At 44.3% G+C, this 27,902-nt stretch overlaps 1 long non-coding RNA gene across 1 annotated transcript; it reads right to left on the reverse strand.

The window, feature by feature from the left end:
- LOC137615403 (uncharacterized) lies at nt 1-27,902 on the reverse strand. The gene is made up of 3 exons (XR_011039235.1): nt 27,774-27,902; nt 17,974-18,109; nt 1-386 (listed from the first exon to the last, which is right to left on the reverse strand). It is a non-coding gene; the product is annotated as an uncharacterized lncRNA (long non-coding RNA).

The raw sequence follows: 27,902 nt of genomic DNA on the forward strand, positions 1-27,902 counted from the left end.
TTACGAGAAAATCATTTATCCATTTTATACATGTATCAAGAAAATTTGACATTTACACAGAAACTTTTATATAGTTGAATACAAACACTTTCAACTCCACAGTACCATGTATAATTTACCTTTGAAATCTCTGCTAACCCTTAGGGTAGGATTTAAATATAAAAAATTACCAGTGTATTAAATAAACCACTGCCATTTCTGTTAACCCCTAAGGAAAGATTTAAATAGAAAAAAAGTATATTAAATAAAGGAATATTTTGATATTACAAATTAACCTGATGTCATCTGTCCTCCAGCATCAAAGTGCCCATTCTTGGAAGATGGCACTAGAGACTTCATAAACTATGCAGAGTAGCATTAGAAAAATCGCTCCAGAACATACGGGGCTGAAAGCAAAAATTTCATTTCAAAATCCACAACTTGACTTAACCTAGCAATATACTTAAGGTATCAATAAACTCTCCATTTTTTAAAATATGATATTTTGATTGTAAAATAAATTTTTGAATATACTTACCCGGTGAATATATAATAGCTGACGTCTCCGACGGCTCGACAGATTCCAAAAACTCGCGAGCGATCGCCGTGAAGGTTGCGGGTGTGACCACCAGCGCCGACTATCGGCCAGATACCGCATATACTTGTCAATTTCTCCAGTTCTTCTCAGTCCGCTGGGTCTCTATCGGGGAGGAAGGGAGGGCCTTTAATTTATATATTCACCGGGTAAGTATATTCAAAAATTTATTTTACAATCAAAATATCATTTTTAAATATTAAACTTAGCCGGTGAATATATAATAGCTGATTCACACCCATGGTGGTGGGTAGAGACCAGTATTAATACAATAAAGGCGTATATGCTCAAGAGTTTTTTGACAATTATTTCATAAAAAACCAACTTAAGTATAGGTACCTGGTAAGGAAGCTGACTCTAATGATTACTTTGCCTCATTAGTCTGCTTTCCTCACGAAGCCCAGCCATCCTCTCAGGATGCTGAAAGACTCCCAGGAGCTGTTATATCCAGGGCAAACACCCCTATAACAGGACCTCATCAATACCCTTAATCTGGGCGCTCTCAAGAAACAACATTTTGACCACCCGCCAAATCAAAAAGATTGCGAAAGACTTCTTAGTCTCCCGTACAACCCAAAATAAGATTAAAAGTTTCAAGAGTAGATTAAAAGGATATTGGGATTAAGGGAATGTAGTGGTAAAGCCTTCACCCACTACTGCACTCGCTGCTACGAATGGTCCCAGTGTGTAGCAGTCCTCATAAAGAGTCTGGACATCTTTCAAGTAATATGAAGCGAATACCGATTTGCCTCTCCAAAAGGTCGCGTCCATAATACTTTTAATGGATCTATTTTGCTTAAACGCTACTGAAGTTGCTATCGCTCTGACTTCATGAGCCTTGACTTTTAAGTAAATTACGATCCTTCTCACTTAAATGAGAGTGTGCCTCCCGAATCAAAAGTCTAATAAAATAAGACCACGCATTCTTAGACATGGGCAAAGAGGGCTTTTTAACGGAGCACCATAAAGCCTCTGAACAACCTCGTAGCGGTTTAGCTCTGGATAAATAAAATTTAAGAGCTCTAACGGGGCACAGCACTCTTTCAACTTCATTCCCCACAATCTCAGAAAGACTGGGGATATCAAATGATTTAGGCCAAGGACGAGATGGAAGTCCATTCTTGGCCAAAAAACCAAGTTGAAGAGCGCATACTGCTTTATTAGTGGAGAAGCCGATGTTCTTGCTAAAAGCATGTATCTCACTAACCCTTTTAGCCGAAGCCAAGCACACCAAAAAAAGTGTCTTGAGGGTAAGATCCTTCAGGGAGGCTGAATTTAATGGTTCAAACCTGTTTGACATAAGGAACCGTAGGACCACGTCCAAGTTCCAAGCAGGAGTCGAAATATGACGCTCCTTGGAAGTCTCGAAAGACTTAAGCAGGTCTTGGAGATCTTTGTTATTAGAAAGATCCAAACCCCTATGCCTGAAAACAGAAGCTAACATGCTTCTGTAGCCTTTAATGATGGATGCAGAGAGGGAGCGACCGTTTCTCAGATAAAGCAGAAAATCCGCAATCTGCGCTACAGAGGCACTTGGAAGAGGAAATAGAGGAGGACTTGCACCAGTCTCTAAATACCTCCCATTTCGACTGATAGATCCTGATGGTAGAGAATCTTCTAGCCCTCGCGATCGCTCTAGCTGCCTCCTTCGAAAACCCTCGAGCTCAAGAGTGTCTTTCGATAGTCTGAAGGCAGTTAGACGAAGCGTGGGGAGGCTTTGATGAAATCTCTTTACGTGAGGCTGTCGCAAGAGACCCATCCGCAACGGCAGACTTCTTGGAACGTCTACCAGCCATAGAAGTACCTCTGTGAACCACTCTCTCGCGGGCCAGCGTGGAGCAACCAACATCAACCTGGTCCCTTGGTGAGAGGTGAACTTCTGCAGCATCTTGTTTAGGATCTTGAAAGGTGGAAAGGCATAAACGTCCAGGTGAGACCAGTCCACCAGGAAAGCGTCTATGTGGGTTGCCTCTGGATCTGGAACTGGAAAGCAGTAAGTCGAGAGCCTCTTCGTCAGTGAAGTCGCAAAAAGATCTATGGTGGGTTGACCCCATGTCATCCATAGCTTCTCGCACACAGTCTTGTGCAACGTCCACTCCATGGAGATGACTTGTCCTCTTCTGCTGAGGCAGTCCGCCAAGACATTCATTTTTCCTTGCACAAATCTTGCCAAAGGAGGGATGTTACTTGCCTTAAATGGAGTTCCTTCAGATCCGTGGACCAAAGACCCGAGCATTCCAGACTGTCCAGTGGAGCTCCCTAACCCAAATCCGATGCATCTGAATACAACACATGGTTTGGGTTCTTGATCGCAAGAGAAAGACCTTCTCGAAGTCTGATGTTGCTGTCCCACCAAGTCAGACATGTCTAGACTGAGTTGGAGATTGGGAAAGAGATACTCTCTAAGCCCTTCTCCTTGTTCCAATGGTTTAGGTGAAATTGGAGAGGGCAAAGGTTGAGTCTCCCCAGAGAGATAAACTACTCCAGCGATGAAAGAGTTCCCACGAGGCTAGTTCAAACTCTTACAGAGCAACTGTTTTTCTCTTGCAAGTGAAGGACTTTTAACAGAGCTTGTTCCATTCTTGTGGGAGATGAAAAGGCCCGAAAAATCCGACACTGTATCTCCATTCCCAAATAAAGAATAGTCTGGGATGGGGTACTGTAAGTTACGACTTCTCTACATTCACTATGAGACCTAGCTCCTTGGTTAGGTCTAATGTCCATTAGAGGCTCTCCAGACAGCGATTTAATGACGACGCCCTGATTAGCCAGTCGTCAAAATAAAGGGAGGCTCTGAATCCTCAAAAAATGTAGAAAGCTTGCTACATTTTGCAAGGGCCTTGTAAAAACAAGAGGAGCAGGAATGAGGCCGAAGTACAGTGCTCGAAATTGGTACATTACTTTCCCGTCCACAAACCTCAGATGTTGTTGAAAGTTTGGATGAATCGGGATGTGGAAGTATGCATCCTGAAGGTCGAGAGAGACCATCCAGTCGCCTTCCCTTACTGCTGCCAAGACAGATTTGGCAGTCTTCATCGTGAAGTTTGTCTTGACAATGAACACATTGAGCGCACTTACATCTTAAGTACTCCTGCAGTGAACGTGGCTGCCAGATCATTGGAGCCATCCCTGATAGCCTTGTTCCTGCAGTGAATGTGGCTGCCAGATCATTGGAGCCATCCCTGATAGCCTTGTTCATGCATGACATAATTGTACAGCAATACATTGACAGCTGGAGAGACCTTCTTACTTAAGGCTCCCAGGGACCAATCCAACAAATAAAAACTTCAAACGCTCGAAAAAAACTCCTAACAGGAGATGGTCTAGCTCTGAAGCCGACCATAAAATCTTGGAGCGTCTCATGGCTAGACGTCGAGGAGAGTCCACAAGGCTTAAGAAGTCTCCCTGGGCAGAGGCAGGTACTCCCAAGCCGAGAACTTCTCCTCGAGCTTCTCCTGTGTCACACCAGATGCCCGAGCGAGAAGCTAATTAAGAAGGAGGAAAAGCAAAAGCAGACTTTCCTAAACTACTCCTGGATTCCAACCAGTCTCCCAGTAAGAGCATGGCCCTCTTGGAAGAACAAGAGAGAACTGACTTCGTAAAAGTAGGAGTCGAAGAAAGTCATGCCAAGAGTAAACTCAGACGACGGAGCAGCCGTTACAAAACGAGTAGGACAAAATTTCACTAAAGAAATTCATAATTAAAATACAAGGGATTGTTGGACCACCCTAGGTTACTCCTCTTCTGAATGACTCCCCAAAGGTACATTAGTTGAAAGAGGGTCATCAACTTCTTCAGAAGGCACATCATCTGATAAATCTAAAGTCTTGCGAGAAGGAGATTTATATTCAGAATGACGTGAAGGAAAAGCCTGACAGGCTACATCAACTTGTATATGAACAGAATTTAAAGTTGGAGGGTCGATGTCACGTTGTGACTGCAGAGAATGTTATTCTACTACACGTCGTGACAGAAGTAACTGACGTCCAAACGTCCCGTAGTAACAGCGGTGACTGCTGTTCGATGCTATATCGTGACTACGATGACTGACCCTCGACGTCACGTCATGTCTACGGTGTCTACCGCTCAACGTCACGTCGTGTCTGCGGTGTCTGCATCTCAACGTCACGCTGTGACTGCGGTGGCTGATGTTCAAAGCGATCAAAGTTACATCGAGATTTATGCTCCGCATCTCGCTTAACAGCAAAGCTGTCACTAGAGATAACGTCAGTGTGGCGTAACAAAGCTCGTCTAGAAGGTTGAAGACCCGAATCACGTACCCCAGAACCGTGACGTACAAAAAGCAAAGGATCCTTTCGCACAGGAACAGGATCGAAAGCTTCTATTGAAGAAGAAAGCTTTAACAGCATATCTTGCAAAACACTTAACTTCGGATCAACCTGTGACTGCGGTGGCTGACGTTCAAACGTCACGTAGTAAACAGCAGTGACTGCTGATCGATGCTATATCGAGACTACGGTGACTGACACTCGATGTCACGTTGTGTCTACGGTGTCTACCGCTCAACGTCACGTCGAGTCTGTGGCAGAAACGTCTGTACATGAACGTCATCGCTATGACCGGGACTCTTATTATGACTACTGCTAGGACGTTGAACTTGTTCTGAAGGAACTAATAAACGTTTCAACCGTCTCGAAACTTTACGCCCAGGCTTTTAAAGAGACGAATCATCGGAAGACGAGGAGAAACTTCGTCTCTCCTGTCTTATGGCAAGGATGTGCTTGACGAGCAACGTCTGATACCTTTGAGGGAACGTCTGTTCGTTGGTTTACACTCCTCACTCCCTTAGGTCCTACGACATTCCTTCTCCCTGGTGCAGGGGAGCCTGAAAGAGGTCTCGGACTAGGCAAGTGACAAGCACGAACAAACGAACCCTCCGCAACACAGAACATGTTTTTTTTTGCACTTACTTCACTGATATCGCATTTTTTAATAATTTCACATTAGACATGAATAAAACTGATTTCTACCTGAAGCACGCAATTCTCCCTTACATCAAAAGGTTAGAATTGCGAAATGAGTCGTATAATGTAAGCACATTAGTACAAAATGAAGCACACATGCAAAAATCAATAAACATATACATATATATCGAATAAAACGGAAATATATAAAGTTAAAAAGATCAGTGACTGGGGAGGAGACTTAACACTAGTTCACTAAGGACTACGTTTTCAATCTCTCACCGTACAGTGCCTTGGGGCGAGAATAAAAACTAAAACGTTTTATCCTCTCTCCCAGTACAGAGACTTGGGACGAGAGTAAAAAACTGAATCGAGAACAACGTTACTCGCTCCCAAACTCCTTGAACAGAGACTTGGGACGAGAATAAAGATCGGATCGTTCTCTCTTTCTCTCTCTCTCTCTCTCTCTCTTGTCACTCACAAGAGAATGGCCCAATCACCCTTCGTCAATAACAGGTTATTTGACTAAAGGAAAAAACTGAAAGGACTAAGAAATTGAAAATTACCAAGTTCCTTTAAATTAGCATGAACAAAACGTCAAAATCGATTTACTCTTTCTGCAAAGTGAAACCGTGATTCTCTCTTTCTCTATCGTAACGATAGAGCGCAAACTGCGTAGCATAAATAAACCAAACGTTAGTTCATCTTTGAAAAAACAGCACGAAGACTATTCAAAGAATATATTTCTTAAAATATTTTCTAAAAAATATTCATCTCATCACTCTTACAGAGCAACTGTTTTAAACTAAATAAAAATAAAAGTTGAATGGGCTCAACGTTGTTTAACTTCGTTTTCCAAGTTAGGACCGCCTACAAATAGGTAAAGGCCGCATATAAACAAAAACAAAATTTATCTTGATGTTTAGTATAAATGGAAAGCTAATCCAAGAGGCCTAATAAAGGCGGGTGAGATATAAAATATAAAATATATAGAGGTAAATCTATAAATATCAACAATAATTTATAAAGTGATAAAAAAAAAAAAATTACTAAAAGCCTTTAACACACTTCTGTACACTGAGGGAAGGGTCGGCCATCTTTTCTCTATGGAAAAACCAGAGATAAAAAAAAAAGCAAGGGCAAAACACTTTTCCTCTCCTTTCAAAAGCATTTCTTTTGAAGATAGTATTGAATAATCCAACACGGCGAAAGCAATAAAACCAAAACCAAGTACTTCACCAATTCGGTCGAAAACTCGAGGTCATAAAGCGAGCGGAACCAACTTGTCGACAAGACTGACAGAGAAGAACTGGAGAAATTGACAAGTATATGCGGTATCTGGCCGATAGTCGGCGCTGGTGGTCACACCCGCAACCTTCACGGCGATCGCTCGCGAGTTTTTGGAATCTGTCGAGCCGTCGGAGACGTCAGCTATTATATATTCACCGGCTAAGTTTAATATTTAAAAAACTTAATTTTATTCAAATTGTGATTTCTGTACTCGCCTGATGTTCATATTGTACCTTCTCTAGAAGTTCTGTTTGAAAAACAATTACCCATATTTTCCCCTTCAATAACCACACTTCTAGTCAAGCAATGACATATTCTAGCAGTTTCAAAGTCAAAATTATATCTTCTTGATACCACAAGTCAGTGAGGAGGGTAGGCATGTATATTATGAACATCAGGAGTACAAAAATAAATTTTATTAAAATTCTGTTTATTTATGAGCCTCAGGATGTTCACATTGCTGACTAACACATTGATGGAGATGGGATGCCAGTGAAGGAAAGAGATAGGCTAATTCTGTTGAAGCAATATACCAGTGTAGATTTTAATAACCAGGTCTAGAATACGTATTAACAACAAACCACCTAAAAATACAGGACTCCAAATAGTTTTGTCTAAATGCTACTTTTCCTGCTGATATGCTTTCATGAATTTTCAGAGAAGGGATGTGGAAAAAAAATGTGGCAAATTCTTAGCTGTAAAATCACTTTTTGCTCTGAAGGAAGTAAAAAAGTACAAAATTATACAAGTTCCCCAAAACCTACTTTGATAGACAACGCTTTTAGTTTATTTATACGTTTAGTTGAAGCTAATGCCAACAGGAAGAGTTTTACAGTCAGGAGATCTGTAAGAGAAAGATTATCCAACCGTTTAAAATACTAACCTTTTATGTACCGTAAAACCTCAACCAAATTCCAGAAAACAAACCTCACTAGTGGAGGCCTTTCAATACTAAAAGACCTAATACATTGCTATAATACCTAAAACCAAGATCTCTACAAGGATCTATATCCCTCCATGGCGGAAATTGAAAATTTCTGATGAAAAATTAAATTAAAAAATTTAATAACAACATTATTATTATCCAAGCTAGTCCTTGTCATTGAAACATAGCTTTGCTCCAATTAAAATAAACATTCAATTGTCTTTGATATATAAATTATTGGTAGACTGTCTTTTAGAACCTATAATAGACAGTCTAGAGGGCTTTGAGAATCTTCCATGCACAAATGGGTTTGGATTAATCACTTTTGAAATTGGTTGTACGAGCAGACTAGCTTTGTACGGAAACCTTCTTGGACGTACTAGTGAGAACAGGGGCCACACCTGTGAACCATTGCCTCTGTAGCCAGAAAAGCTACTAACATTATACTGCTGTTCATAGAGATTCTGAATTAGTTCATCATTTGATGAACAATGGCAAACTGTGGGAATAAGTCAAGATCCAGATTCAATCAGTCTTATAATGGTCTCTACCTTCCATGCTAAGGAATCCAACACAGTTGAACAAAAAAAATTTTGTTCAGTGATGTTGCAAATACATCTAAGCTCTGATGACGCCACCATTTCCAAATCTATCTACATATTAATGGATGTATACCACTCATTTGGCAAAAGCCAACTTTCAGCTTAGGCTTCGTTTGTCAATAAGTTTGATTTTCCCAGAATAAACACTTTAGATGCAGACTCTCAAACTCATCCAGGATAACATCCCCTCTGCTATCCAGTACAAAAATGGAGACCTTATACCCATTGACTTCAGACATAGGATAATCTTACTGTACATCAGGTGGAACAGAGGAAAATCAGACAATTCCCGGGATAATCTAGTGACAGTGTGCAAGCAAACGGAACGCACAGTCATCCGAAACATGATACAAATGACTGACTTTAGTTGAAACTTAGTACACCTTATTTAGACCTAAGGGCAACATAAAACATGGCATGCCAGCCACATGTAATAAGCGATTGTTTAAGGGGAGCGGGAGCTTGTAAATTTGGCCATTGTCAAAATTCAGCAAAAGTTAGTTGCGATTTTCATACAGCCATGGGTCCTAGCTGTTATCAGACCCAAGATAAAAGTAATCTGAAGTATAGTAATCGTAAAAATTGCAATTTTGTGCACGCATCTGATGCTGTCAAATTAATCTGTCAGTCATTGGACATCCACTTAGCATTATTTTCCGATTATTCATTTTGATATTTATTTTCTTTTTGAGCTACTGAACTACACGTATGTTACCAAGGTGAGCTTGTGCGCTAACAGGTATTCTGAGTGCTACAATCAATAAGAGGTGCTTCACATTTGTGCCCGTGAAAAAGATTTTTTCTTTTTTCATCACTTTTTACCCTAAGTGGAACCATTCAATGAAGCAATTAGTGTCTGCAAGAACCAGACAAAGATATAGAAACAAAATATGAACAAGAAGAGAAAGCAACACCACCACCTTCAACAGTGAATGGAGAAGAAAGGCCAAATTGCTCGTACATGATTTTTTCTTTATGGATTCGTGCTACAAAAGTCCTTGGAACATAAGAGACAATGGACTTGTTTGAAGTTTGATGATCGAATTTGTGAAAAAGAACATATATTGATGTGTGTGCCAAGTAAAAACAGATCCTTCCTGTGATGGCAGGGAATTTGAAAACTGATTTACCAATTGATTTGTAGTGATTGTGGCAGTAAAGCAACATTCATATTACAAGAAAAAATTTGCATGTTTATCTGAAATTAAATCATGATTGAGTTTCCTTTAAATATCAAATAAGCCAATAATACTGATGTAGTATCAGCTTTATTTGCTTATCAGAACATTTTGAATGGGATGGTTTGGCAGCAATGAATACATCAAGTGCTTTGGTTGCCACACCTCTTGCCAGATAACTCATAATAAATCAATCTTGCAAACAGCACTTACCAAAGATATAAGAAATATATGGAAATGAACAGATTGGCAAAGTTTATAGGAGTTTTCCAGCATTACGAAAAGATGGGATTCACACCTGATGAAGATGATATTTTAGATAAAGTAATTTTTCATATAGAGCCCTGGAGACAAGGAGCCCTTCACCCAAGGTGCATCTGGGGGGATATCGTGCCATTGGAATACTGTAGATAAATCACAAATTTTAAGTAATTTGTATTTTTCCTAACAATACTTACCGAGAAACACTTTCTAGGAGATTACTGGTAACTCCTCTCCAACGACCAGATTTTTACGTAGTTTCCCCCTACTTCCATGTTCTATACTGTCCTGAATAACGGGAGATAACATGACCTGGGGGCATTGCCCGAGAAGGTAGCGCGTCTTTGAGAAGCCATCGCCAGTAAGTTTTATGTAAGGAACAATACCACGAGGTTAGTGGGGCACTGCGGGGACGGTTGGGGGGGCCCTAAACCAAAAGTGTTTCTCGGTAAGTATTGTTAGGAAAAATACAAATTACTTAAAATTTGTGATTTGTTCCGACACAGAGACTTACCTCGAAACACTTTCTAGGAGACTTACACATTAGGAGGGGGGAGAGCCCTTAAGCCCTGACCCCGATGGACAGTAGGGAAAACTACGTAAAAGACTCATTAAGTGTGATATAACACTTACCCTTCTGCAATATCTTCGTTGTGCTTGATATGGCGAGTTTTCGTCTTGTATAATGAGCGATATTTCTTGATGACAACTGACGGTACGAGAAAGTTAGAAAAGGGGGGAAAATAGAACTCGGCTCCTTGTGTCTAGATACTTTATGTTTCGCGATTGAGCCTGGGGCTTGAGCCGTCAAACCGAATGCAGGGCTGAGATGACCGGCCCGATAGAAAACCCGTCTAGGGACTTTCTCGTACAGTCCTTGAGATAATGTGCGGTGAAGGTCGACTGGTTGGACCAAGTTCCCGCTCGAAGAACCTGCGCTACTGACATGTTCTTTTCGAACGTTAGAGAGGTGCTAATGCCCCGAACATCGTGAGCCCTGGGTTTCCCCGGTGTAGGAAGACCTTGTTTTAAGTAGGCTTGCGTGATCACTTTCCTGAGCCAGAACGAAACCGTATTTTTGGATATGTTTTTCTTTATTTTTCCCCATGAGGCGAAGAGATTCTTGATAGACGGGCGGAGGTTTGCCGTTCTCTTAAGGTATTTCCTAATAATCCTGACCGGGCATAATTTTAGGTCCTCCGAGTTTCCTTTATTCGGGATTGCCGGAATCAAAAAGCTCTCAAACCTCAGATCCCACACCGAGGGGTTCTGAGTCTTGGCGACGAAGGATGTGACAAACTTAAAGGTTACTTCCTTCCATCCCCTAGTGTGTTCCACCTCGAATGACAGTCCGTGTAGCTCGCCCACCCTCTTAGCCGAGGCTAATGCTAGCAAGAAGACCGCCTTGAGCGTGAGATTCTTGTCATCAATGTCCTTTAAGGGCTCGAATGGTGGTTTCCGTAACATATCTAGGACTCGCGCAAAGTCCCAACTCGGGATTCTAGGGGCGGAAGGGGGGCATGATTGTTCGAACGCTCTGATAAGCATGGCGATATGCCTGGAGGAGCCGAGATCTATGCCCTTGAGAAGAAAGACTTGACCCAGGGCCGCCCGAACTCCCTTGATCGCTGGAACTGACATGGCTAACTTGTCCCTGAGATGAACCATGAAGTCGGCTATCACGGGCACCGACGCTTCCAAGGGCTCTATCTTCTTGTCCCTGCACCACTTCACGAATACCGCCCACTTAGACTGGTAGACGGCTGTGGATAATTTCCTCAGGTATAGCGACATCCTCCCGGCTGTCTTGTCGGAGTACCCTTGCTTCTTCAGGAGCCGCTGGATAATCTCCAGGCGTGAAGACGAAGGGCTTGCGGGTTTCTGTGAAACCGCTGAAAGTGTGGCTGTTTTAATAGGTCTGACCTGTCGGGTAGAGGCCAAGGAGGTAGGACGGTGAGGTTCCTTAGGTCCGCGAACCATTCTCTCTCCGGCCACCAAGGCGCTACCAAAGTCATCCTTAGGTTGGTTGCTGCCCTTACTCTGTTGAGGACCTGCCTTATCAGGGAGAAGGGGGGGAAGGCGTACACGTCCAGACCGTCCCACTTGTGCTGAAAGGCGTCTTCCATTGCCGCCTTCGGATCTGGGACGGGAGAACAAAATACGGGGAGTTGAGCGTTCAACCTTGTTGCAAACAGATCCATTACCGGAGATCCCCACATCTGTATAATGTAGCTTGCCACTTGTGGGTGTAGGGACCATTCTGTCGCTACCACTTGCCCCACTCTGCTGAGGCCGTCTGCTAGGACGTAGTTCTTCCCTGGAATGAACCTTGCCGTCAGGATGACGTCCTTCTGTTCCGCCCATTTTAGGATTTGAAGGGCTAGTTCGCTCAACTCCTTTGATCTCAGTCCCCCCTCCTTCTTCACATAAGCCACCACCGTTGCATTGTCTGACATTAGGGCCACCGAATGCCCTCTCATGTCCTCCTCGAAGTGGTTGCAGGCTTCTTGGACCGCTCTCATTTCCAGGATATTTATGTGTAGGGATTTCTCCCCCTCTGACCACGCCCCCTTTGCTGTCTTTTCCCGGAGATGGGCTCCCCACCCGTCCTTCGATGCGTCCGTGAAGAGAAGGACCCCCGGAGGTTGGGAGGACAGTGGCATCCCCCTTAGGGTGTTCGACCGATCCTGCCACCATTCCAAGGCCTTCCTGGACTCCTGAAGGAGAGGAACCACAATGTCCGGGGAACTTTTCTGGTTCCAATGTTCTTTTAAGTTCCATTGAACCACCCTTAAGTTCTGTCTCCCGTGAGGTACCAGCTTCTCTAGGGACACCAGGTGCCCTACCAACCTTTGCCAATCCTTCGCTCTTCTGGGGCGACCCAGAAGGAAGGGCCGGAGCACTCGATCCAGGTTGTCCAGCCTTTCCGTGGCTGGGAATGCCTTGACCTGTAACGAATCCAGGACCATTCCCAGGTACGTCCTCCTGTTGGATGGGGTTAGCTGTGATTTCTCCAAGTTGACCACGATGCCCAGGGTCTTGCACAATTGAAGAAGATCTTCGCCCTGTTGTTTCAAGTCTTCCTTTGAGGATGAAAGGAGTAACCAGTCGTCCAGGTATCTGATGAGTCGAATGCCCCGTTCGTGGGCCCATATGGAGACCGTCGTAAAGACCCTCGTGAATACCTGGGGAGCTGTTGAAAGACTGAAGCATAGGGCCTTGAATTGTAACACCTGGGCACCCCACTTGACCCGGAGAAACTTCCTGCTCGACGGATGAATGGGCACTTGGAAGTAGGCGTCCATGAGGTCTATAGAAATCATAAAGTCGCCCTCTCTCAAGGATGCCATGACCGTTATTGGAGTGTCCATTTTGAAGGTCACTTTCCTGAGAAACCTGTTGAGGGCTGACAGGTCTATTACAGGTCTCCACCCTCCTGTCGCTTTTTCCACTAGGAACAGGCGGCTGTAGAACCCCGGACCCGGGAATGTCACTGTTTCTAAGGCTCCCTTCTGCAGCAACGTCGTGACTTCTTCGTCCAACGCTGCCCTCTTCGCCAGGTCCTTGGGCACCAACCAGTCTGCCTGTGTTGCTGGAACCAGAGGGGGTGTCTCTTCCAAGAAGGGGATCCTGTAGCCCTCTTTTAGTACTGTTTCTGTCCACGGATCTGCTCCGTGGAGCTTCCATGCTTGCCAAGTGAGTCTGAGGCATCCCCCTACCTGAGGCTTGGGCAGGGGAGGAGGGCCTCCCATCTTATCTCCTACGGGAGGAACGGCCTGCTCACCCCCTCCTGGAGGAGTAGAAAGAAGACCTATACATTGGGGGGTTAGAAGATGAACCTCTTCGGGGGGGAACCACAGAGGAAGACCACTGTCCTGACGAGGGTTCCCTCCTTCCTTGAGTTGGTGCGGTACGCGCGGCCATGGGTGCTTCTGTCACTGGCCTCCTGAAGATGGGGCGGCGTGCCGTCTGTGGCTTCAGGGTAGGTAGCTCCCTCTTTTTGGCCAACTTCTCCACGACCTCTTCCGCCTTCTTCGTAGGAATAAGCTGCTCCCCCCAGACGGAGCAGGTCTTCAAGGCTTTCGCTTCCCTTTCGGGAATCTTAATGGGAAGGTTCTTAACTAGGGCGTCTCTTCTCCGGAGAATCCAGTTTGCGGAGAGAGCCAAAGACTGAAAGGTCAGGAATTTAAGGGCGCGGCTACCTGACCCCAGCAACTCATTCAGAGCCTCCCGTTTTGCAGGCTCCATGGAGTCTGTAGGAATCTGGGTGCCTACTAGGGTGGTGGCCCACCAATCCAGCCAGGAGGCCACATTAACTAAGTCCTTGGACATCTCCTCCATCATTGCCGACTCGGAAGGGGAGAAGAAGGTAGATGCTGCCGATGTCCTCCCGTCGGAGATGCCCTGGCACAGGATGTCTAGGGTTTCCTCGGTCTTGCACGCACCGGTCGGCCTATTTTCTAAAGAGTAGTATTTCGTTTGCGACTTCAAACCCTGTAGGAGCTTTGCTGAGCTGTGACCCCTGCATGAGTCGCTATTGCGGGATATGACCTTATCGATGTGAGTCTTTCCACTCGCCACGTTACTGGCCTCGGGAAGAGAGAGAGAGGACTTTTTCTGGGCGGGGACAGCTATGAACTTGTTCAGGCCTGAAGTCCAGGGTTCCTCCTCTTGAGTGGCGGGTTCTATAAGGTTGTTATAACCCCTAATTAAGGCAAGGACTCCCCTGTACGCGGAGTCCTCCGTCACCGACGACTCGCCCTCCCCTCCTTCCGACCGATGGGGCGAATCGTGATCTCGGTCTCTGCCGTGATGGCGGGGTCCACGGTTCCCTTTACCTTCGACGTCCGCCGTCTCTCTCCTCTTCGTGGCCTTTTTCGGTGAAACGGTGTCCTCCGTGAGATAGTTCGACGGAGGTGTCCTTCCCCTTCTGGGTTCTCGATGGGGGGACCTGTCGAGGCTGCCCGGCCTAGACGACGGCCCCCTGCGCTGGGCGGAATAAACGTCTCCAGGACGGGTCTTAGGCCTGCAAGATGTAGCCCTTCGCTCATCTGGTGATTCCCTGGCGCGGCACGTGGAGGTCCTTCTAGGGGGACTGTCTCCTGCCCGCTCAGGTGTCGAACCAATAGACCTGGAAAAGTCTTTAAAGTTGTTCCCTGGGACGAACACCCACGTCCCTTTCGGAGAGACTGGTTTCCTGCTTTTGGGTGTAGGGGAACGGGGACTCATCCTGTCCCAAGATCCTGTGGGAGACCGCGAAGGGGAGTTCCTCCGCACAGACCGACCTCGTTTCCACGTCCCTACCGGGGAGGTTGTTCTCCTGCTTTTGGGAGGAGGGGAACTGGGACTCACCCTGTCCCGAGATCTTGTGGGAGACCGCAAAGGGGAGTTCCTCCGCACCGACCGATCTCGTTTCCTCCTCTGTCGTCTCCTCCGTTCACTGCTTGACGAATCCGAAGAGTCACATCCTGACGAGTAAGACTTACCCCCGTATCGGGACCTAGTACGTGACTGCGTTTTCTTGGGGCTACGCCGTACCCCTGACGGAGAAGGAATGGGGAGACTCTCCTGTAGCGAAGTCTTCGGCGGCAACCATCCCGACGGGCCCGCCAAACCGGGGAAGGCCTCGCCAAGGCCTTTCTCCATGTCCAGTGGGGACCTCATCGGAGTCCTCGGTACGTCCCAAGCCAATGGATCTTCTTGTGGGGATTCCTCTCTGCCGACGCCGCCCTCCGTCGCTGATGCCCCTGGAACTTCCACCCAGGAACCTGACGAAGAAAAAGGGACACTATTAGACCACATGGGGTCCCCCGACGAGACGTGGCCCCTATGAGAGAGAGCCACGTCCCCCGGACCCCCACTACACTCTCTTACGGGCGCCTGAATTGCCTTGGCCGGCGAAGGACCGCCCACAAATTCCCTCTCTTAGGAAAGAGGAGCCAACTGCCTGTTCTCCCTGGACTTACCTCGCCCCTTACTTTGGGTAGGGGAAGGCGGCTGTACCCTACCTGACCCTTCTCCTGCTGAAGTCGCAGGGGAAGAAACGCTAGTCTTCCTAGGGGACTTCTTCGATGCCTTCTTCTTTTTGGTACGGAATTTTATCCACTGGACCTCGGGCCAATCGGCACATTCGGAACACTTATCCGACGGCGAACAAGCTTTACCCCTACACGAGGTACACAACGTATGCGGGTCAATATCGGGCTTAGACAGAAAAGCCCCGCATGATCTACCGGCTCTAGGCCCAGGACAACGGCGAACGTGCTCCATAACGCAACACAAAGGGCCGTAGACACAAGCAGGCCACAAAGGAAAAGCACTAAAACACTAGGAAAGCACAAGGGAGCGAAATCAAAAGCACGTAGGTAAGGCACTAAACACACACTAAGAGATCCCGATCACGTGGGAAGCACGTGGAACCAAACACAAAGGGAATCGCACAGAGTATGAGGAGCGTCGTGAAGCACGTGTGTTCACGAACCGACCAGAAAACTTACTGGCGATGGCTTCTCAAAGACGCGCTACCTTCTCGGGCAATGCCCCCAGGTCATGTTATCTCCCGTTATTCAGGACAGTATAGAACATGGAAGTAGGGGGAAACTACGTAAAAATCTGGTCGTCGGAGAGGAGTTACCAGTAATCTCCTAGAAAGTGTTTTGAGGTAAGTCTCTGTGTCGGAACAAAGTAAAGTTAAGAGAGGTTGGGCAAAATCCTGCCATTGCAATGTTTGGTAAAAGTTAAGCGATTGAACATCAAGGGGAATAAAGAGTTCTGGTGTGGGGAAGGGCAGACCTAAAGTGTGATCATAATCATCAAAGATTTCTCCAAGTCTGATTTTCACCTTTTGAAGGTTTAATACTGGTTACCTGCTCACCCAAGGTGATATTTCCGTTACTTGAAAAACAAGCTAAATATCCAGTACTGAGAGGGAAAGAAACACAGTATCTGTAACAAGAAACGAATTAAGTAAAAAAACTACAGTAACAGGAGTCTACTTTATAAAGCACCAGGTATGCTTCGATCTGCATTTAAGCCTGTCCAAAATTTCTAAAAGAAATCGAGGAAGAGCAAATACTGGCTGGAGTTTCCAAGTCAAAGAAGAGCAGTTTACCAAAACTAGTCTCCCCTACCCTAACCAAGAGGGCAAATACCCATTTAACTATTACAGTAGCTACCAACCCAAGTGGGTGTGCAAGACATACTGTATAAAGGTTAGTGTCGTCACACATGGATATTCCAGTAAATCCATTACCACTCACATACTGTACATAATCAGGTACTAGGGATACTTGTACATAATCTTGTGATAGGTGTACCAGAGCTGATGTCAAAGGATCAGTGTCCTAGTGGGTTAAATCAGGCAAACTATGATCCATGGGAGATAACATCTCTATGAAATCACTACAGTAGGATGGTGAATATGACCGCCCCCTTCCTTAGCTATCAGAGTTTTGGGAAACTCGGATAAAGAAGGATCCAAGTGGGAGATATTGTGTGTTGTAACAGAAGGCTTTCGCTTACTGCTCTAATGAGAGGAAGAAGCAGACCGAGATCAATCTCTCTTAGCATTCTTCTTATGAAGACCACCATACCTCTCCCACTGGGAGGGCAGTCCCTGCAAAAATCACAAGGTGGAAAAAAAACAACCACTTACCACATCAACTTGAGCACAAGGATGGTGATCTACCCAGACCCAGCTCATGAAGGTTCTAAAAGGGCACCCCTCAAGGCCAGGTAAAGTATGCTCATTACCTTGACCACCACTCGTAACCACAAGCACACAATGAAAGGCACAACAACAGGGCACGGAGCACGATCATTGCATATGTCTGGTCATAGGGGCAACTAGGAAAAGAGTGAACAGAGGTTAGTCCACTCCCCCTAGTTGATAACCCAACAATGTTATCAGCATCCAAAGAAATCTTTTTTTCTGGTCATAGCAAAATGATTTAGGGGTAAACCCCATATAAACGACTAGGGTTTGTGTCTGTGTAGGAGCAATCAAACTTTGCTAGTTTAGTTAAACTAGGAAATTATAACACAAGACTGTTATGCACTGTTCAATACAGTTTTTGCTTAATCTGCAAAGAAACTAACAAATTTTAACACATTTTACTTTTGGAATACTTTCAATACCTTAACACTAAGCTACTGAAATATTTGAGTATAATTTTCATTGAAATCTCTAACCCATGGAAGATGAAAAGAAATTACATACCAACACGTATTAGAGCAACTGTAGCTACAAATGTTGCTACGTTTGAATAAACTACCAGTCTTGCTAAACGGTCCTCTTCCATAGCTTTTCTTTTCTCCTCACTGGGATCCAATCTAGGTCCACCAAGACGAAACATCTGTAATAGTATAAAATTTATTTAAAATATCAAGTGTAAGATATAACAAAACCAGTAATGAAAAAAAAATCTATACTTGCCCAAGATGAAAAGAGTTTGCTTTCTAGACAAAACCACCTCTGTGTATATAGTATAACAAGTAATGGGCCAACATCAATACCCTGAGGAGCACCAGATATCACATTCCTACTCACTATGGTGCCCATCAACACCTCTTTGGGATCTATTACGGTACTGTACTTAAAATTTCATTAATGATGGTAAGAGAAGGCCCGCCCATTTCCAACTGTAAGTTTGAAAACAAAGGTCTCATGATTAACACAGTCAAAAACAGCACTAAAATTAAGGTCAATCATACAAACTTCTAGTCCACAATCAAGGGATTTCTGTACAGCATTGGAGACTGTAAGAAGTGCATCACATGCTCCAAAGTCTTTATGAAAGCCAAATTGAAAGCTAGGGAACAGACTACTGTACTGTATTACCTTCAGAAAACCTATTCAGAAACAGATAATAAGGGAGTTATGGAAACTTGGCAGTAATCAGTTAGACTTGAGCTACCACAAGTGCCTTTACATATTGGAGTAACATTACCAATTCTCCAACTAGTGCAAAAAGAATATTTTACTAACTTACTGAAAAATGTTATTTTCATTAGTAAAATAAATTTTTGAATATACTTACCCGATAATCATGTAGCTGTCAACTCCGTTGCCCGACAGAATTCTACGGAAGGGATACGCCAGCGATCGCTATACAAGAGGGGGGTGTACTCACAAGCGCCACCTGTGGCCAGGTACTGCAGTACTTCTTGTTGACACCACTTCAATTTTTCCTCGGTCCACTGGTTCTATGGGGAGGAAGGGTGGGTCAATTAAATCATGATTATCGGGTAAGTATATTCAAAAATTTATTTTACTAATGAAAATAACATTTTTCAATATTAAACTTACCCGATAATCATGTAGCTGATTCACACCCAGGGAGGTGGGTGAAAACCAGTGTACATGTATATCAAGAAGCTAAGTATCCCGTATTTCATATTATCAGTTATTCAAAATAACAATGAAATTACAAGTACCTGGTAAGGAAGTCGACTTGAGCCATTACTCTGCCTTAAATAAGTTCGTCTTCCTTACTGAGCGCAGCGTTCCTCTTAGGAGGCTGAACAACTCTAAGGTGCTGAAGTATCAAGGGCTGCAACCCATACTAAAGGACCTCATCACAACCTTTAACCTCGGCGCTTCTCAAGAAAGAATTGACCACCCGCCAAATCAACAAGGATGTGGAAGGCTTCTTAGCCGACCGTACAACCCATAAAAAGTATTCAAGAGAAAGGTTAAAAGGTTATGGGATTATGGGAATGTAGTGGCTGAGCCCTCGCCTACTACTGCATTCGTTGCTACGAATGGTCCCAGGGTGTAGCAGTACTCGTAAAGAGACTGGACATCTTTGAGATAGAATGATGCGAACACTGACTTGCTTCTCCAATAGGTTGCATCCATAACACTCTGCAGAGAATGGTTCTGTTTGAAGGTCACTGAAGTAGCCACAGCTCCCACTTCATGTGTCCTTACCTTCAGCAAAGCAAGGTCTTCTTCCTTCAGATGAGAATGTGCTTCCCTAATCAGAAGCCTGAATAGTAAGAAACTGAGTTCTTAGAACTAGGAAAAGAAGGTTTCTTGATAGCACACCATAAGGCTTCTGATTGTCCTCGTAAAGGTTAAGACCTTTTTAGATAGTACCTAAGAGCTCTAACTGGGCAAAGTACTCTCTACAGTTCATTCCCCACCAAGTTGGACAGGCTTGGGATCTCGAACGACTTAGGCCAAGGACGTGAAGGAAGCTCGTTTAGCAAAAACCGAGCTGCAAGGAACATGTAGCCGTTTCAGATGTGAAAACAATGATCCTGCTGAAGGCGTGGATCTCACTTACTCTTTTAGCTGTTGTCAAGCACACGAGGAAAAGAGTTTTTAATGTGAGGTCCTAAAAAGAGGCTGATTGGAGAGGTTCAAATCTTGATGACATAAGGAACCTTAGGACCACGTCTAGATTCCAGCCTGGAGTGGACAACAGACGTTCCTTTGAGGTCTCAAAAGACCTATGGAGGTCCTGTAGATCTTTGTTGGTGGAAAGATCCAAGCCTCTGTGGCGGAAAACCGCTGCCAACATACTTCTGTAACCCTTGATCGTAGGAGCTGAAAGGGATCTTACTTTCCTTAGATATAACAGGAAGTCAGCAATCTGGGTTACAGTGGTACTGGTTGAGGAAACTGCATTGGTCTTGTACCAGCTACGGAAGACTTCCCCTTGAGACTGATAGATTCTGAGAGTGGATGTTCTCCTTGCTTTGGCAATCGCTCTGGCTACCTCCTTCGAAAAGCCCCTAGCTCTTGAGAGTCTTTCGAAAGTCTGAAGGCAGTCAGACGAAGAGCGTGGAGGTTTGGGTGTACCTTCTTTACGTGAGGTAGACGTAGAAGGTTCACTCCTAGAGGAAGAGTCCTGGGAATGTCGACCAGCCATTGCAGTACCTCTAAGAACCATTCTCTCGCGGGCCAGAGCGGAGCCAACCAACGTCAGCCGTGTCCCTTTGCGAGAGGAGAACTTCTGAAGTACCCTGTTGACAATCTTGAACGGCGGGAATGCATACAGGTCGAGATGGAACCAATCCAGCAGAAAAGCATCCACGTGAACTGCTGCTGGGTCTGGAATCGGAGAACAATACAACAGGAGTCTCTAGGTTATCGAGGTAGCGAACAGATCTATGGTTGGCTGACCCCACAGGGCCCAAAGTCTGCTGCAAACATTCTTGTGAAGGGTCCACTCTGTGGGGATGACCTGACCCTTCCGGCTGAGGTGATCTGCCATGACATTCATACCGCCCTGAATGAACCTCGTTACCAGCGTGAGCTTTCGATCTTTAGACCAGATGAGGAGGTCCCTTGCGATCTAGAACAACTTCACGAAAGAGTCCCTCCCTGCTTGAAGATGTAAGCCAGGACTGTGGTGTTGTCAGAGTCCACCTCCACCACTTTGTTAAGCTGGAGGGACTTGAAGTTTATCAAGGCCAGAAGAACCGCCAACAACTCCTTGCAATTGATGTGAAGTGTCCTTTGTTCCTGATTCCATGTTCCCGAGCATTCCTGTCCGTCCAAAGTCGCACCCCAGCCCGTGTCTGATGCGTCCGAGAGGAGACGGCGGTCGGGTTTCTGAACAGCCAAAGGTAGACTTCCTTGAGAAGAAAGCTGTTCTTACACCACGCGAGAGAAGACCTCCTCTCTTCGGAAACAGGAACTGAGACCGTCTCTAGCGTCATGTCCTTTATCCAGTGAGCAGCTAGATGATACTGAAGGGGGGGAGGTGGAGTCTCCCTAACACGATGAACAGGGCCAGCGATGAAAGTGTCCCTGTTAGACTCATCCACTACCTGACTGAGCATCGGTTCCTTCTCAGCATGCTCTGGATGCATTCTAGGGCTTGGAAGATCCTTGGGGCCGACGGAAAAGCCCGAAAATCTCGACTCTGAAGATCCATACCCAGGGAGACAATGGTCTGGGATGGGACGAGCTGAGACTCCTCAAAATTGACCAGGAGGCCCAGTTCCTTGGTCAGATCCATAGTCCATCTGAGAATCTCCAGACAGCGACGACTTGTGGGAGCTCTTAAAAGCCAGTCGTCTGACGGAGCCGGACACAAGATCATGGTACTGCTGCACAGTCTGTGAACTGTCAACCATGGGGAAGCGAGGGAAGTACAGTGACAACCCGAAGCTGTCTAGACTGTCTGGGTCGTACAGACAACTCCTTATCGGGTTGCTGAGGTTGCCGCACTGCGTCACAACAAGTCACTTCTGCTGGTTGTTGAACGTCTTCCCAGTGACACACTGACTCCGTAAACAAAAAAATCCTCTAACAAGGACTAAGCTTGGACTGCCTGTCTTGCAACACAGCTCAAGGTCTATGGGAGCAGGTGTGGTAACAGACGGGGTTAGCGACTGAAGTGGAACCATTACCTTCCCTGGAAGCATGTTATGCTTAAATAAAAGTCCATAGGAGGCTACGCAGCTAAAGGCTCCTCTCCAAATGACAGAGTCCTCAAGGGAATATCAGAAGGAGGGAGAAAAGCACTTTCTCATCTACAGGGACCATATCCGAGAAAAGCTAAGTTCTCTCAGTGAGGGTTTCACTGGTGCAAAAGCAGCAGACTAGAAGGCAACGTTATGAAACTGCTTGACAGTCTAGTGAGTTGGCAACAACCAAAGATGTGTGACTGAGAAGCATGCGGTAAGGTATGCAGAGCATGTTGTATGCAGAGCATGCTGTATGCAGAGCATGCTGTATGCAGAGCATGCTGTATGTAGAGCATGCTGTATGTAGAGCATGCTGTATGCAGAGCATGTTGTATGCAGAGCATGTTGTATGCAGAGCATGCTGTATGCAGAGCATGCTGTATGTAGAGCATGCTGTATGCAGAGCATGTTGTATGCAGAGCATGCTGTATGCAGAGCATGCTGTATGCAGAGCATGCTGTATGTAGAGCATGCTGTATGTAGAGCATGCTGTAAGGTAAGCAGAGCGTGTTGCATGGCGTGTAACATTTCTCAGAAATTCCATGACCAGTGCTAGAGTGAGTAATATCGCATTACTGTCCATTGAAAGTGCACGTGCCGAGGGAATTGATTTAGACTGTTTTGTTGATGAATTTGATAGCCGGCATGATAATCGTAGAATTAAGCTGCACTAAATGTACTATAATCTACTTCACCTCAGGAAAGGGAAACTCGCCCTGTTGGCAACACTGCATTACTTCATGCATGCTTGCATGGGGTTTAATATCAACATAATATTTACCTTACATTCATAACTCATGATTCATTTTTGTTTTGAAGATATTTTGCCATATTAGCGATTTTGTTAAAAATATATTGCAAGGAATACATATATATTTTTATATAAGTAATACAAATAACCTCCATTATCATAATGTTTGGGTAGGCATACATGTATATGATTACAAATGCAAGTTATGAAAGTAATGAGGTGTTATTATTGTCATTGTTATTTCCAAGTTGAATGGGAAGAGGCTCAAGTTGAGGAGAAAGTGGCAGATGCATGCGTTGAGGTGGCTGACTCATAGCATGAGGTTGCTGCCTCAAGAGTTGCGCTTGCTGTAAGGGTTGCGGATGCGCAGTAGCAGGTTCCTGAGGAACGAGTTAAGGTTCCTGAGGTGTGAGCTGCGAGAGTTGAGGTAGCGGCTGCGCAGAACGCAGTTCTTGTCTCGCGAGTTGAGGTTCCTGAGGTGCTAGCCTAAGGAGTTGAGGCTCTCGCCTTAGGTCGCTGCAGCGAGTGCTGAGGTGGCTGCCTCATTGATGGAAGAGGTTGTCGTACCTCAAGAGATTGTTGCCTCGCTGGTGGAACCGCAAGCGGAAGCGGAGGAAGTAAGGCATAAGATTCCTGCTCCCATTGCTGAGGTTGCCTTAAGGAAGGCGGAGGTTGCTGCACACCGCTGGTAACTGGCAACTCAGTACGCGGTAAGGTATCCTGAGGAACCTCAACATCGTACGCCTGGCAGACTGGACTGCGGTGAGGCGGAGCGATCGCAGGAGGAGGTGTAACCTTCTCAGCCTGACACTCACGCATTAAGACCGCAAGCTGTGACTGCATGGACTGCAGCAAAGTCATCTTGGGGTCGGCAGACGCTAAGGTCTGCTGAGGCAAAGCCTTAACAGAAGATGAGGTCTGTTGCGGCATCACCTTACCTCTCTTAGGAGGTGTGCAGTCACCTGATGACTGCGGAGAGTCAGAGCTAACCCAATGACTGCATCCGGGTTGTTGAACTCTAGAGGTCTGGACTTTACGTTTAAGAGGTCTTGAGACCTGAGTCCAGCGTTTTCTCCCCGAAATTTCTTCTGCAGACGAGTAAAATAAGGGCTCAATCGTCTGCGGGTGGGAGTGACGGTCTCTGTAAGACACGCCCGCAACCACCGAGGATACTTCTGTGCGCCGATCAAGGCCTGCCGAACCCTTTTGCCCTTCGACATTGCTTCTCCCCTGGGCTTGGGAGCTTGCAAGAGGTCCCGGACTGGGAGGACGACTGGCACGCACAGAAGTACCCTCACGCACAACACTGACACACTTTGCGCTAATCACTTATCACTTTTGAATTTCTGTTTGCACTTATTTCACTGAACTCGAAACTTTAAGTGGTTTGTACCTGAAACACGCAATTCTATCCTTCCTTAAAAGTTAGTAATTGCGAAAACAGAATTACAATGTAACAGAAAAATCTAATGAAAGATAAATAATTCAGTGGCTGGAAAGAGACTAAACACTAGATCAAATAAACTACGTTTAAAATCTCTCACCGCATAAAGCTTGAGAACAAGAATAAACTCTAGAAACGTTTACCTTCTTCCCCTAAAGAGACTAGGGAGAAGAGCAAAAACGATAACAACGTTACTCGCTTGAACGAAACGTTTATCCAGCTCTCTCTCCCTCCGTCTCTATCTCTCTCTCTCTCTTGACTTAGACCTGAGAGAAGAGCCCAATCATATATACTCGTTAAAACATATTATTGTTAAAGGAAAAAAACTGAAAGATTTCCCAAATAAAAAGTTCCTTTATTAGAATTAAAACCATTAAGCTAAGAAAGAATGAACAAAACGTTATAAACGGTTTACTCTTACTGCAACGTGACACCGTGAAAATTCTCTCTCTATCGTAACGATAGAGCGCAAGTTGAACGTTCTGAACGTCAACAACTGCAGAGACAAAACAAAACGTTAGTTCAACTTTGAAACAGTACGAGACTATCAAAGAAATTCTTTCAAAAACATTAAAATAGCATAATATGTTAACAGGTAAAACCGAAATGACGGGCTCAATGTTAATTAACTTCGGTACAAGAAAAGACCGCCTACTATTAGGAAAGGTCGAATATAAACAAATATAAAAATTAATTTTAATAATTTTATAAAAAAGGAAGTTAATCGAAGAGGCCTAAAAAGGCGGAGAGATATAAAATAAATCTATAACTTTTGTTAAGCAAAATTAAGAAAGAGAGTCTATACTCTCTTAGACACCAACACTTCCGTCTAAGGGAAGGGTCGGCCATTTAAAGGTGAAAGAGAGTTCATACTCTCTTCGTCACCATAATTAATCAAATTAATTCCAAAAGCTAGCTAAGCTAATAATAAAACTTCCTGAATAGCGAAAGCTGAAATCTTAGAGCAATACTTCACCAAAAACCGTGAACAAGACTCCAAAATTATAAGCGTATCCATGAACGTCTTGCCGGAAGCACGACAGAGGAAAAATTGAAGTGGTGTCAACAAGAAGTACTGCAGTACCTGGCCACAGGTGGCGCTTGTGAGTACACCCCCCTCTTGTATAGCGATCGCTGGCGTATCCCTTCCGTAGAATTCTGTCGGGCAACGGAGTTGACAGCTACATGATTATCGGGTAAGTTTAATATTGAAAATGAAATAACTTAGGAGCTAAGAAATCTGCAATCTTAATAAGAAAAACAAAGTAATTTACAAATTTGGGTCTTCACCTCCATAAACATCAAGGTACATCAAGAAAGCCTTAATGTCATGAGAAGAAATAAAAATGGATGAAAATAAAAAACCTGGGGAAAACACTGACAAAATAAGGAACAGGCAGAAAGCCTATGGCAAGGTAATAGAACTTCATTTGAGAACAAGGATGTAGTCCCTCGAATACTTCCTTCTTTCTTAGAACAGGATCCAGGGACATGTAAACTTCTCTTATTCGCTCTTGGGCTACTGTAAGCTCCCCATTGTTGTTGTGAAGGACCTGCATCTTTAGTCATCTTCCCTCTACTTCCTCAGCCTCTTCCAGACACCAAAAACCTAAACTAGTTAGTTTAACCTCAAGAAAACATGAATGAATGAGATGAAGTGTCTCATTACTTTACTTACTGTCAAACATCATCAGCCAAAACCTTAGGACAGCAAGTGAAAAAGCCATCTGGTTTAAGCAAAGTCTATACCCATGAGTGCAGATTTGAGAGTAGCCCACAACTTATGTCCCTAGTTTGTACCAGAAAGTGTTTCTTTTATGGCTAAATTGTACTCCTTTTCAGATGAAGAATAAAATTTGAGCAAAAGTTCTTAGCAAGTATAGTTACTCCAAGCAAAATCTGATCTGTTACCCTTCCAAAGATGATAGGCCTCCTGCTTTCCCAAATAAGCATGTCTACAACCATTATTGAACCAGAGTTTGTATCTCTCGGTATTTAAACGAGGTCCTTTGCATCAATATGCGTAGGAGGTAATGATGATGAAATATTCGAAATATGGCTGTAGAGCCATGTTCCTGTTTAGTACATTACATACTATTACGGGGGCATAGTGAGACAATAGGAAGAGGTTCATCTTTCCTTTTTTCAATACAAACAGTCATTTTGAAAAAAAAAAAAAAAAATGCCAGGAAGAATTATTGCAATCTAGTCACAGGAAATTATCCCCCAGCAGGTTTAGGACCCAAGAGTGGCAACTGGTGGATAGTTTTGGCCATTTGTAAAGTAGTCATGAATATTAATTGACATGATCATCAAAAATTGAGTTAAACTGACAGGGATACAGTGTATGAGAATAAACGAACACATACACAAAATAAAAATAAAAAAATTATAGTTACGGATGGAACAACATTTTGAGCAGAAAATATAATTTTTCCTGTATTAAATAATGTGCTTTCACTGAATTCGACCTTCGTTTCAATAGCAAATTAAGCTAAAATTCATTAGACCGTCTGAGAACGAGGATATTTTACAGAAATCTCATGATTTTTGCTCCGCCGTAAGCTCACGGAATAAGGAATACATCAACCTCATGCCGAGCTGCGCATTTCTTATATGATTAAGTTTTTATTTGCAGAGAAAATACATGTCATTTCCGATGAACACCGACGTTTCCTATAGGAAACGCCTGTCTTTCATTAAAAAACTTTTTTCCGTCCATAACTATAATAAAACCGAAACTTCTCTCATTACCAAAGCGTGTCTCCTACTTGAGCTGCTACATTTTTTTCACCGAGCATGAAGAGTTGTTTTATTCAATTCTCAAAGTAAACACACAGCATTAATTGATGTGGAAAATAAAATTCAAAATTTTCGGAGTCTATGTACATCAGCGGCCAGTTCCTCACGCGTTCATTAATAATGGACATCAACTAACCTAAACTTCCCCCCCCCCCTAACATAACCTACAAGCCGTGATCTTACCTAATTACCTAACGGGAGGCTAAAGCATCCTTGCGACCTCCCCTTACACTGCCGTATTCTAAGTTATATACAGTGGCCGCTATCATACATACACCCATTATTCCTTCAATTAAAGCAGCCTTTGGATACTACCCAATAAGCCAAAAGCTTTATAACAAAAGCCAGGTTCAGCTAAATAACAACGGAGTTACCTATACAACCCCCAAACTAATAATTGAAGTGTTAGTTAACCATACAGTAAGTATATTAAAGAAGCTAACCATTGGCTATTAGTTGGCTTCGGCATCGCTACCATAAGCCGTCCCGGACGATCGGCATAACTGTTCTCAAGACTCTGCTATTATTCCTACGGTCATAATTACCAGGTAAAATAATAAATCATATCTTATTCTAACTGGTTACTAGTCTAGCTTACCCTCTGAAATAATTTAAAGTTTGCCGAAACGTTGGCCGATAGGTCAGGAAGAACGTGTTCTGCTACAGCCTACAACAATCATTCATTAATTTCAATTGTTGCGTAACTCAAATATTTAGGTTTAGCCTC

This window comes from Palaemon carinicauda, chromosome 21, assembly GCF_036898095.1.
Source record: "Palaemon carinicauda isolate YSFRI2023 chromosome 21, ASM3689809v2, whole genome shotgun sequence".
NCBI lineage: Eukaryota > Metazoa > Arthropoda > Malacostraca > Decapoda > Palaemonidae > Palaemon > Palaemon carinicauda.